Genomic DNA, 11857 nt, shown 5'->3' with positions numbered 1-11857 from the left:
CATTAGTAGGTCTAAAGTGGCACCATATTGAAACGGATGACTTGACTGAGCTGGGGGACAATTATGCTGACTCAGTGAACCCACCTAAGTACACTCTCTGAATTTAGGCAATGGAGCACTAGCTGAGGATGGAGCTAGAACTAAAGATTTTGGGTGGAACTAGGAATGATTACCACCCTTTGACTTAGGCTGAGTAAAGTTGAAGCTACCTATTCTAGCCTTCTTTCTCTCCCTCTGTTTCTCCTTTGTTGTCTACTCCTCTATATGTTGAGCATGGACCTTCAACCTATCCAAGTCCATCTCCTTAATAAGAATTACGATCATACAATCCTTGAACACACTATCGGATACCCCAAACACAAACTTACTCATCTTAGATCTACTATCAGCTACTATATGAGAAGCATATCTGGCTAATGGAGTAAACTTGAGAGAATACTTCTTTACTGTATTGCTTCCTTACTTCAAGTTAATGAATTCTAACACCTTAGTTTCCCTTAACTCCAAAGTGAAGAGCCTATCTAAAAAGTCAGTAACAAACTTCTCCCATTCTATAAGCACTACCTCTGCGACCCTATTTACCTTCCACTTCTTAAACCTCATATAAGACACATCCTTCAACTGATATGCAGCTAAATTAGAACTCTCACTAGTGGCTAACCCTATAATGTCTGTGATCCCTTAATATCTGTGACCTTCTTCACCTTGTCAAGGAATTCCTCTAGGCCATCTTTGTACTTAGACCCTATAAATAATGAAAGTTTCATTCGGGTGAAGTCCCGAATTCAAGTCGCCACAGTATTGGCCACTGGGTTGGCATGAAAACCATCTGGTATTCATTCTGGGCTACTAAAGAATTGGTTATAATTGTAAATTTTTCTCTACATTCTGCATGAGAAACATGATCATCCAGGTGATCTTGCTGAGTGGGCAGAGGTGTTGGCTGGTTTCTAGTTCTTCTTTCGTTAGTCTTTTAGGAGGCATATTTTGTAAACAAAAGTGAAATTTGAATTTTGAATTAGGCATAGAGTTTAACTTGAGCTCATGCTTACTAGTAATACATGAATACTTAAAGAAGGGAAACTATTCTTAAAATGCCTCATAGCCTATTGTCAATAAGTGTGGCACGCTACACAGCCATGCACAAGACTCTACTTGACGTGGCTTTCAGACTTCCTAGGACTCTTTAGAACCTTAGTCTATTATACTAAGTTTTTAACGCCTCGATTTTTCACCATGGATATTACATAGTGCTTACAATCTTGAAGGACCACAAGCTAATCCATGACTGGTACTGCTGTAAGCACTGATAATAACACTAAAATAATGCAAAAGTTAAGCTAAAATGCCTTAAGTTTCATTATTTAAATAATGAAATAAATGCTGAATACTTATAGTAATACTGAAAAACTTAATATCTGTCTAAAATATTCTAGTCTAAAAAGCCTCTAATTGAATTGTCTGAATAGAGTTGATGAGAAAAGTCCCCAACTAACTCTAACTATAGAAATAGCTATAATACTGATATAAATATATCTATCCTCCAAATATATGAACTCACCATTGTATCTTCTACTAATAACCTGAGTTGCTTGGTATAGATAGGTGGTGTCAATATTTGTATAGGCATTGGTATTGGGGAGGAGTACATGCCTTCTATTACGAAGATGACGGAGAAAAATCACCCTTGTAAGCCCCTAATTAATCCTAATGATGAAACCCTAGCCTTTCTTAACCTAAGATCCTTGACAGAATTTGAAAGTCATTTAAGAGAGTTCGGGTGATTGCATATTGGTTAAATAATATTCCAAGAGTGTTATAAGTCATGGGGCCTTAAGAGGTTTAGAGGGGAAATATCTATATAACCCTCAACATAAATTTCTTAATATTCTCGCAAGATGGAATACCAGACCTTACCAATTGTATCTTAGGGTACGAGTGGTACCTCTATCTCATACTCTAGGCCTCACCTTGGAACCTTACACTATTCAACATACAACCACCTAACCTAAATCATACCCAACCATACAATTAGTACCTTGAAATTGTACTCTAGGTAGAATAAAATCCCTTAGACTAAACTTAGGGCAATATACAATTGACACCTTACCATTTTTACCGTAACATATGAAATGTATGCTCCCACTAAACCTTTAATAGAGACCAACTAATGCCACTGCTTAGCATATAAAAAAATCCTATATAGACATTCCATATCATACGTGAAGTACCCTAAGTCATATAATGTCCAGAAGCTAAAAATTAAGAAATTTTATAAGGGTCAAAACCCACATGTTGCAAGTAGTCACGGCCTAAAGATCAATACCAAACACTTCCTAAGTTCAAATGAGAACTCTACCTACCATGACCACCATGACTAATTTGAGGGACCCATTCTAACATGCCACCTATGTGGAAATAACAAGTATCAAGTGAAGCTAATCTCTACATAAAGAAGCCTCATTCTTAAATAAAATACCAATAGTACCATACTAATGAAATGGTATCTCACCACCACCTCCGTAAGTATTAATACATGCTTCATTTGTTGCCCTCACGGGATCAACAACCTGAGGCAAAAAAGACCTAGTTTCTAAATATAATTTGAATGCCAAATAGAGTGGAAAAGCTAATCCTTCAATTAATCGATGCACCTCTCATGCTCTCAAAAATATATCATAGGAGTATCTTTGGCCCTCTCAAGAAATCCAATCTCATACTTAAGAATCATTAAGAAACATTATTGAACACCAATAAACCCAACTCTATCCTAAGAGCTTCTCGATAAATGAAATGTCATATTTGGTCATGAAGTATTCGTAAAAAGTCTTAAAATGCATAATTCTGAATCTTGAAAGATTGAAGAAGCCACAAAACCTACAAAATTCAAGGCAGGCCTAAATACTTTGGTTAACACTAAGGATCATTGATATCAATCTACAACAAATGATTGTCTTAGTCCTGAACGTGTATAAAAGTTAATACAAGCATGATCTGGTCCTATTTATCCGATGTCTAACCATGAATACACTACCCATAATACAATTTTTCATAAAAATTTAAATATATTAGAATAATACCTCTAGCCTGTATATTAGTCTATAATCAACCAGCCTTGAACTAATAATAATAAGAACAATAAAGTAACTGGCTAGTTTGGACAAACAATACCTAAATGGGGCCCATAAACCCAAAAGGTTCAATCAATACGCAGAAAACAACAATCATAGCCTATACCTATCCAACCCCCATAAGACTAATAGATATAAGCATTAAAAAATATACTGGATATACTCAATGAACATGTATGAATGAGTTCAAGTAAATAAATAGCTCCATAACTTATCGAAGTTTCCTAAAGACCAAATCTATACACCTTTTCAAACTTTATAGCTTGTAATTTTAGGACCTACGTCGACCACTCTGATGGCTTAAAAAGTAAAGGGCCCTCTAGGGGATTGGAAAATATTTATGTATACTTACCAATTTCCAATATAGGATTTCCTATCATTATCATCATCATTAATCTACTCCGTCAAGTATGGGAGAGATATATATATAATAAATTCACAAATTTAAATCATGGAAAGAAGAGTGTAAGTCTATAAATACATTGCTAGAGATCATCTCCAGGACTAAATAAGTTGCAAAAAGTAGAAAAGGTCATAATCTCGTCCGATAGAAGTAAACAATAGTGGTAAAAATGAGGATAAACAATGGAACAAAATCAATCTCGGTGTAATTTCAAGGACATCAATTTTAGTTCAAAAGGATCATAAATTATTCAATAAGTTTGTAAGATTCCTGTTATAATAGAATCTACATTAAAAGAGAAAATTTGGAATATAGCTCTTTTGAATTACATAGACTTTGAGAAATTGAAAAATTCCCTCATTTGGTGTCTCAGGACGTGGTACGACTGAGGGTACCACTTATACCCTTTGTATAAAAGTTGGTGACCCTTTATCATACCTAGGTAGTGTCGTGAGGGTTAGTCACTGTCCTAGGTAAAAGTGAGGCTCCAAACAATCGTACCTTAAGGTATGAGACATTACAAGGCCAATCGTATAAAGGTGTCTTAAATCTTGGAGTGGACTGTTTGGGGTACAGTTGAGGGGTATGACTTAAGGTTGAGTCATACCCTTTGGATAAGACTCAAAGGTGTATGGTTGCATCCTTAAAGTTTGTGTGACCTAGGAGAAGCCTAGGGTATGGCTCAAGGTACCACTCGTACCCTAGGGTACGGTTACTTAATTAAGTCATGTGGTGAGTCGTACCCTGGATAGGTTTAATTTTCAGCATTTAACTAAGGGCCTTGTGGTAATTTACCATGTCTAAAACCCTAATACCTCTCACTATATATGTGTATGTAGTCTCCTAAACATAAATTTCGATAAGGATTGGAGGCTAGGGTGTCAAGGGTGATCTTCAAGAGGAAAAGTAAGGTCAATATTATTAGTGATTGAAGTTGTATAAGACATGTAACTCTTACCCTTTATAAATAACTCTAAATGCATGTATTTCACACTTGTATTAGTTAGGAAACTTTGAGCATTACATTATGAATATAATTTTATATGATATATATTGACTTGTTGTTGAATGATAATGCTTATATCCTCATCCTAGAGTTAAATCCTAGCGTTCAATATGCTAACCATCCCCAGATGCTATGTCCCCACATGACATAGGATCGGGGCATCATCTTCTTGTCCTGCACAGTGATTAGGTGATCAAAGTAGTTTGTGCATTGACTATGGTGTGGTGAGCTTTCTTGTTTTGGAAGACATTCATTCTTTGTCTCTTTTATTTAGACTTAGTGTTATATTGACTTTTTTTGGCTATTATCGGGGGCTTGTCCTGACATATACATTTCTAAACTTTAGTTTGTATAGAGGTATTATGGATGACAGTGGAATTGGGTATATTGGTTAGTCAATGAATCTAATGAAGTGTTTAGACATGTTAAAGTTATGAATTATAGTATGTTTTCTACTATCTCATTATATGGTCGGGATTCACCCGACCCTTATGATGGATGTGATGATTTGGGATACGTTATTGGAGAGACCTCCAGTTCATGTGGTATTTAGGTTCCCCTACGACATGGCCCAGTTTCGGGTCATGTCAAGTTGGTATTAGAGTCTAGGTTCATGGTCAGTTGGGTGTCCACAATATTATGTCGAGTAAAGTATCTTTTATGGGTGTAAAGCATGCCATACTTATAAAAAGAGGAGCTATGAGATATTTTAGGAAATGTTTCCTTTTCTTGTGTTTCAACCTCAAGCTATAAAATCTAAGGTCTTGGATTCCTTTGACTTATGTTTTCTATCTATTACATCATGCTTATAAAGTGATTTAAGACTCAGGAAAACCCTTCTGAAGGCTTTATGGATGAACCACTTCTAACTTATAGAGTTTAGACCTGGACTAGGGTTTTGGCATCTCACCATCTTTGTGGGTCTTGACCTTTCCCCACCAACCTCAACTATGAGAGTGACCCTTCTGTTCCATCACCTTAAGGGGATGCTACTAATGTAGAGTTTCGTTGCTCTATCAACTTATTATCTAGATTGGTAGCTTCTAAAGTAGAGCGATGGTTCTCTGACTATTGTTCCTTTTGAGGCCACAAGAATTGGCTAATTTATGAGATTGATCCCTCCTATATTCTTTGGTATAAAGGTTAAGGAGGATCTTTAAGGCTTTGTTGAGGTAATGGATAAGATCTTCTGAATCATGCATTCTTTGTTGATTAAGGTTGTTGAGTTTGCTTCCTACTAATTAAAAGATTTAGCGTACCAATGGTACAAAGGGTGGGAGTTGTCTATAGGTATTAATGCTAGTCCCTCCAAGTGGGAGGATTTTACTGTGGCTTTCATAGACTGCTTCTTTCCTCGGGAGTTGAGGGAGGCAAAGGCGGAAGAGTTTGTGAATTTGAAGAAAGGGAGAATATCCATTTAAAAGTATTCTTTGAAATTCCATCAACTGCCAAGGCATGCTCCCGAGATGGTTTCTAGCATGAGGGCTAAAATACATTTGTCTCAGGATTATCTCGTAAGTTATTCCTCGAGAGCAAAGAACCCTTATTATTTGAGTACATGGATATATTTGGGTTGGTTATGTATTTTAAATAAGTGGAAGAAGAGAAAAAGAAAAAGTTGAGCTTAGTTAGAGGCAATGAAAAAATTTAGGCCTTTTGTGCATAGTGGTATTGATGGAGGCCAATTGCAATGGAAGAAGTAGGGGAGTTCAAGTTATTTCTCCACTATTAGTGTTTGCTCTTCTCACCCAAAGTTTTTGAGTGATTATCAGAATTAGTTTAGTGGTAGTCTCATGCACAGGGTTCCTAATTCTAGTTTTGTGGTGCCCAGTCAACTCTACCTCACCCTGCTTGAAGATTATGTACTCAGGGTCATCATGGTCAAGTGGGAAGTGGAGGATACATAATTCAGTTCTTGTCAGATTGGGCATCTGTAGCGTGAATGCCCCTATATAGAAACTTCTTGTGCCAACAAGGCCTCAATTGCTACTATATCTACTCCAGCATCAAATGGTGCTATGTCTACCGCTTATTTTATTTCAGGCACTAGCGCTGGCCAAAATCACTTTTATGCACTTGCTACTCACCAGGATTATAAGGCATCTCCTAATGTTGTCATGGTAAAGTTGAGTTTTTTTGCTCTTGATGTATATTGTTTTCTTAGTCTAAGGTATACTATTTTATATATCACCATGTATATAGTTGTGTATCTTAATTTTGGTCCCGAGAGTTTGTCGATTACTTTTTCGATTTCTACCCCAGTCGAAGACCCTATGGTTGTTAGAAGGGTCCATAAGGGGTGTGTAATATCAATTGGTTGTAGGGGCACTCTTGTAGACTTGATAGAGTTAGATATGGTTGACTTTGATATCATTCTAGGGATTGAATGGTTGCATTCTTGCTATGCTTCTTAAGATTGTTGAACCCAAAAGGTTGTGTTTAAATTCCCTAATGAGCCGGTCATGGTATGGGAAGGTAGTTCCCTAGTGCCTAAGAGAAGGTTCATTTCTTATCTAAAGGCCCAAAAGTTGATTTCAAATGGATATCTGTATCATTTGGTCTGAGTTATGGATTCTAACTCGGAAGAGCCTTCTCTAGAATCCGTTCCCTTGATTAATGAGTTTCTCAATGTGTTTTTCGATGATCTTCTTGGTGTTCCTCCCGATAAGGAAATTGATTTTGGGAATTATCTTATATTAAAAACTCATACAATTTTTATCCCTCCTTATAAAAAGGCTCCGACGAAGCTAAAAAATCTTAAAAAGAAATTAAAAGACCTCTTAGTTAATGGTTTTATCCTCCATAGCATGTCTTCATAGGGTACTCTTGTGTTATTTGTGCACGAGAAGGATGGTTCTCTTTGTATGTGCATTGATTATCATTAGTTGAACAAAGTGACCATAAAGAATAAATACCCTCTTCCTAGGATCGATGATTTGTTTGATCAACTTCAGGGTACGAAGTATTTTCTAAGATTGGTCTTAGATCGGGTTATCACCAGCTTAAAATTAGGGATGTGGATATCCCTAAGACTTTCTTTAGAACCTAATATGGTAATTGTGAGTTTCTTATCATATCTTTTCTGTTGACTAATTCCCCAGCAATATTTATGGACATGATGAATAGGGTTTTTCATCCGTTCTTTGAATATTGGTCATCATCTTCATTCATGATAGCTTAGTCTATTGTAAGACTGAGGTAGATTATGCGAATCATCTTTGTGTCATATTACAAACCTTGAAGGATCATCGTTTATCAGGAAAGTTGTCTAAGTGTAAGTTTTGGTTGAAAGCTGTAGCTTTTCTTAGTCATGCCATCTCTAGTTAAAGGGATCAATGTAGATTCCCAAAAGGATGCAATGGTTAAGAAGTGTCCTAGTCCTATGACTCAAACTAATATTTAGAGCTTCTTGGGTCTAGATAATTATTATAGAAGATTTGTAAAGAGTTTCTCATCTATAGCTGCCCTATTGACCATGTTGACCCAAAAGAAGGTCAAATTCTTATGGTTCGATGTATCTAAGGGTAGATTGGAGATGTAAAAAGATAAATTAGCTTCGGTTCCAGTTAAAACCTTGCCCGAAGTAGTGATGGTTTTGTGGTTTATTGTGATACTTCTTGTGTTGGTCTTGGTTGCGTGTTGATGCAACATGGTAAGGTTGTGGCCTACGCTTCTAGACAATTTAAAGTTCATGAGAAGAAATACCCTACTCATAACCTATATTTGTTAGCCATGGTTTTTGCATTAAAGATTTGGGGGAATTGCCTGTGTGGGGTTCATGTTGATATCTTGTCATATCATAAGAGTGCCTAATATGTTTTTACTCAAAATGAGTTAAAATTATGGCAAAGAAGGTGGCGTGAGTTATTGAAAGACTATTATATGAGTCTTCATTACCATCCCGGTATACCAAACATGGTCACCGATGCTCTTTATAGATGTGCATGGAGAGTTTGGCCCATGTAGATAAGGATTAGCGAGAATCTATAAAAGCATTCACCTTTGGCTAGCATTGTAGTTCGACTTGTAGACTCCGAGGAATTTGGTGTATTTATGCATTCGGTATGTCAATCCTCTCTTATTGTTGAGATAAAGAAGAAGCAAGTATGTGACCCTGACTTGATAAGGATCAAGAGTAATATGGACCAACACAAAGTTGCTGACTTTATGATTGTGGTGATAGTATCTTGAGATACCAGGTAGGTTATGCGTTCCCGATGTTGATGGATTGAGGGAAAGGGACATGGCCTAGCCTCTGGATCCTATTATGCTATACATCCCGGTTTCACCCAGATGTATCACAGTTTTAAAGAGTTTTATTGGTAGAGTAATATGAAACATGATGTGGATAGCTATGTGGCCAAGTGTATGGTGTGTCAACAAGTGAAATTTAGCATATGAGGCCTGGTGGATTGTAAAAGGAAGTTTTTTTGCTCGAATAGAAGTAGGAAGAAATTAATATGGATTTTGGCCCCAATCATCCTAGATCCTAGAATCAACGTGGCTCTATTTGAGTCATTGTTAGAAATATGACAAAGTCCGCTCACTTTTTCCCATGAGAACTAATTTCTCGGTGAAAGATTATGTTAAGTTGTATCTTGTGGAAATCGTGAATATGTACGGTGCTCTGACTTCTATTATGTCAGATTGTGGTCCTCCATTTTCATCCCACTTTTGGAAGTAGTTCAAAAAGGTTTAGGTACTAGAGTATGCCTTAGTACCTCTTTTCATCCCCAAATAGATGGGCAGGCAAAATGGACCATCCAAACATTGGAAGATATGATGTGGGCTTGTGTGATTGATTATGGTGGTTGTTGGTATGACCACTTGACTTTGATTGATTTTGCCTTTAACAATAGTTACCACTCTAGTATTTTGAGTTGATTCATGTCTTTTGTAAATGATGGGTTCGAGTCCCTAATCCTTGAATTGAGTAAGTATCCTTGATAAGTTGATGGGTTGAAGTCCCTAAGTTATGAAATGAGAATGTATTGATAAGTAAGGGTCTTAAGTCCCTAAACTTTGAAATGAACGCGTGTCTTTGATAAATAATGGGTTTGAGTCCAAAAAACTGTGAAGAGAATAATTTATTTGTAATGAACAAGATGTGGGTTAAATCCTTGTTGTATTCTTATTCTAACTATTTAGAAGGTTGTTTTGATTTTTGATGATGTTATCTTATGTTTATTACTTTTCTTAACCGCCATTCGCGGATGTATGATCCAAGTGGGGAAGAATTGACATACTTAGACTTAGAGCCATTGAAAAATTACCTCATTTGATGTCTCTGGATTTGGTATGTCTAAGGGTACCACTTATAACCTTTTGATACGAGTTGGTGACCCCTAATTGTACCCTAGGTAGTGTTCTTAGGTTCACTCATGATCCTATGTTCGAGTGATGCCCCTTGCAATCATACCTTATGTTAAGAGTCATACCAAGGTTTTTGTATTGAGGTGTCTTGAAGCTTGGAGTGGACTGTTTGGGGTCTGGTACCCTATTATTATAACTCAAAAGTGTATGTTCATATCCTAAAAAATGTGTGTGACATAGGAGAAGCCTAAGGTACGAGTTAGGGTACCACTCATACCCTAGGGTACGACTACTTAAGTGAGTTGTATGGTGAGTCGTACCCTTAGACAGGTTCAAATTTAAACTTTTAACTTAAGGCCTTGTGGTTAATTCCCATGTCTAAAACCCTAGGCCCTCTAACTATATAAGTTTGTATATATTTCTAAATATTCATTTTGATTGATCAAACACCCTAAATACTCTCTCAAACTCATCTTTGAAGGATTGGAGGCTAGGGTTTAAAGTGTGATCTTCAAGAGGAAAAGTAAATTCACTATTCTTTGTGATTGAAGTTGTTTAAGGCATGTAACTCTCCCCCTTGCTAAATAACTCTAAACGCATGTAGTTTTCACTAGGATTAGTAAATGTACATGGTTATTTTGAAATCAATAAAAATATTTTTGTTGCCTAATGATGAATAATGATGATTCTTGCTTAGACTTATATTTATACATGTTATTGATTGTGGAAAATTATGTTTATACATGTTATTAATTGTGGATTTCACGTGTAAATTCTTGTGGTATATGGTCTAACATATGGGTCTTGAGTAACCCTAGTCTTGATGATTATTACCATGAAATTGACCTTAGTAAAGGCATGTGGACAAAGTGTTTCTGAATATGTCTAAGTAAGATATCTAGTTATCTGATTAAAATGTTTTGAACTAGGGAAATGTACGAATACGTATGAATGCTTGATAAATGATATTGTGAAGGTAATATGAGCCATGTATTATGCATTTGATGAACTTGATGGTTTGATGAATGAGAAGGGGGTTAAAGTCCCTAACATAAAAATGAACATGAATTATATGTTGAACTAAATTGTGATATAGAATTCCTAATAATGTATTAATTGTTTGTAAGGGTCTTGAGGGCCATAGTTTTAATTTTGTGATGAGCTGAATTAAGGCATTGGACTATTGAAATGGTTGAGTAATGAAGGATCCCATGAGGACCAGGCGATTATATATGCTGTTGAATTAACTAAATGGGTTAAAGTCTTCATGTGTTGAATTGAATATATATGGATTCATGGACAAAGGGTTAGAGTCCCAATGTCGACTAATGATAGTCGTGATAGCTTGAAGTTAAAGTCCATTGCCTAATGAAATCTCTTGTGGTTAAAGTTCTTTGCATAATTAGATCTCATGAGGTTGAAGTTCCTCACCAAATGAAGTGGCTTGGGGTCAGAGCCCCTATCTAATGTGTCATAAGTTTAGAGTCCCTTGCCAAATGTGTGAGCATGTGATTAGTGTCTCTTTCTTGAATGGATGTGTGTGAGTTTTTAGAGTCCCTACTTATATGAATGCTTTTGAGTAGTTAGAGGCCCTCACTTAAATGGATGTGTGTGTCATTAGAGTCCTTTACTATGACTAATGAGAAATGCTCGAATCTATAAGTTTTGAAGGGTGGAGTTATCTATTGCATGTATGATGAATGTATCCTTCCAAAGTATTGATAAGGCGTGCCCCCTTTGTTAGCATGTTATACGTCTATAAGTATGGATAAGGTTATGAATATGATTTTTATATGATATATATTAACTTGTTATTGAATGATAATGCTCATATCTTATCCTTGAGTTAAATGCTAGCGTTCCAACTGCTAACCATCTACAGATGCTATGTCCCCATGCGACATAGGGGCCATAGCATCATCTTCGCTTCCTGCATTATGATTAGGTGATCTAAGCAGTTCGTCCATTGACTACAGAGTGGTGAGCTTCCTTATTTCAGAAAAT

This window comes from Capsicum annuum, chromosome 10 (assembly GCF_002878395.1).
Source record: "Capsicum annuum cultivar UCD-10X-F1 chromosome 10, UCD10Xv1.1, whole genome shotgun sequence".
NCBI classification, from domain to species: Eukaryota; Viridiplantae; Streptophyta; class Magnoliopsida; order Solanales; family Solanaceae; genus Capsicum; species Capsicum annuum.
Note: the sequence above shows the minus strand (reverse complement) of the source record.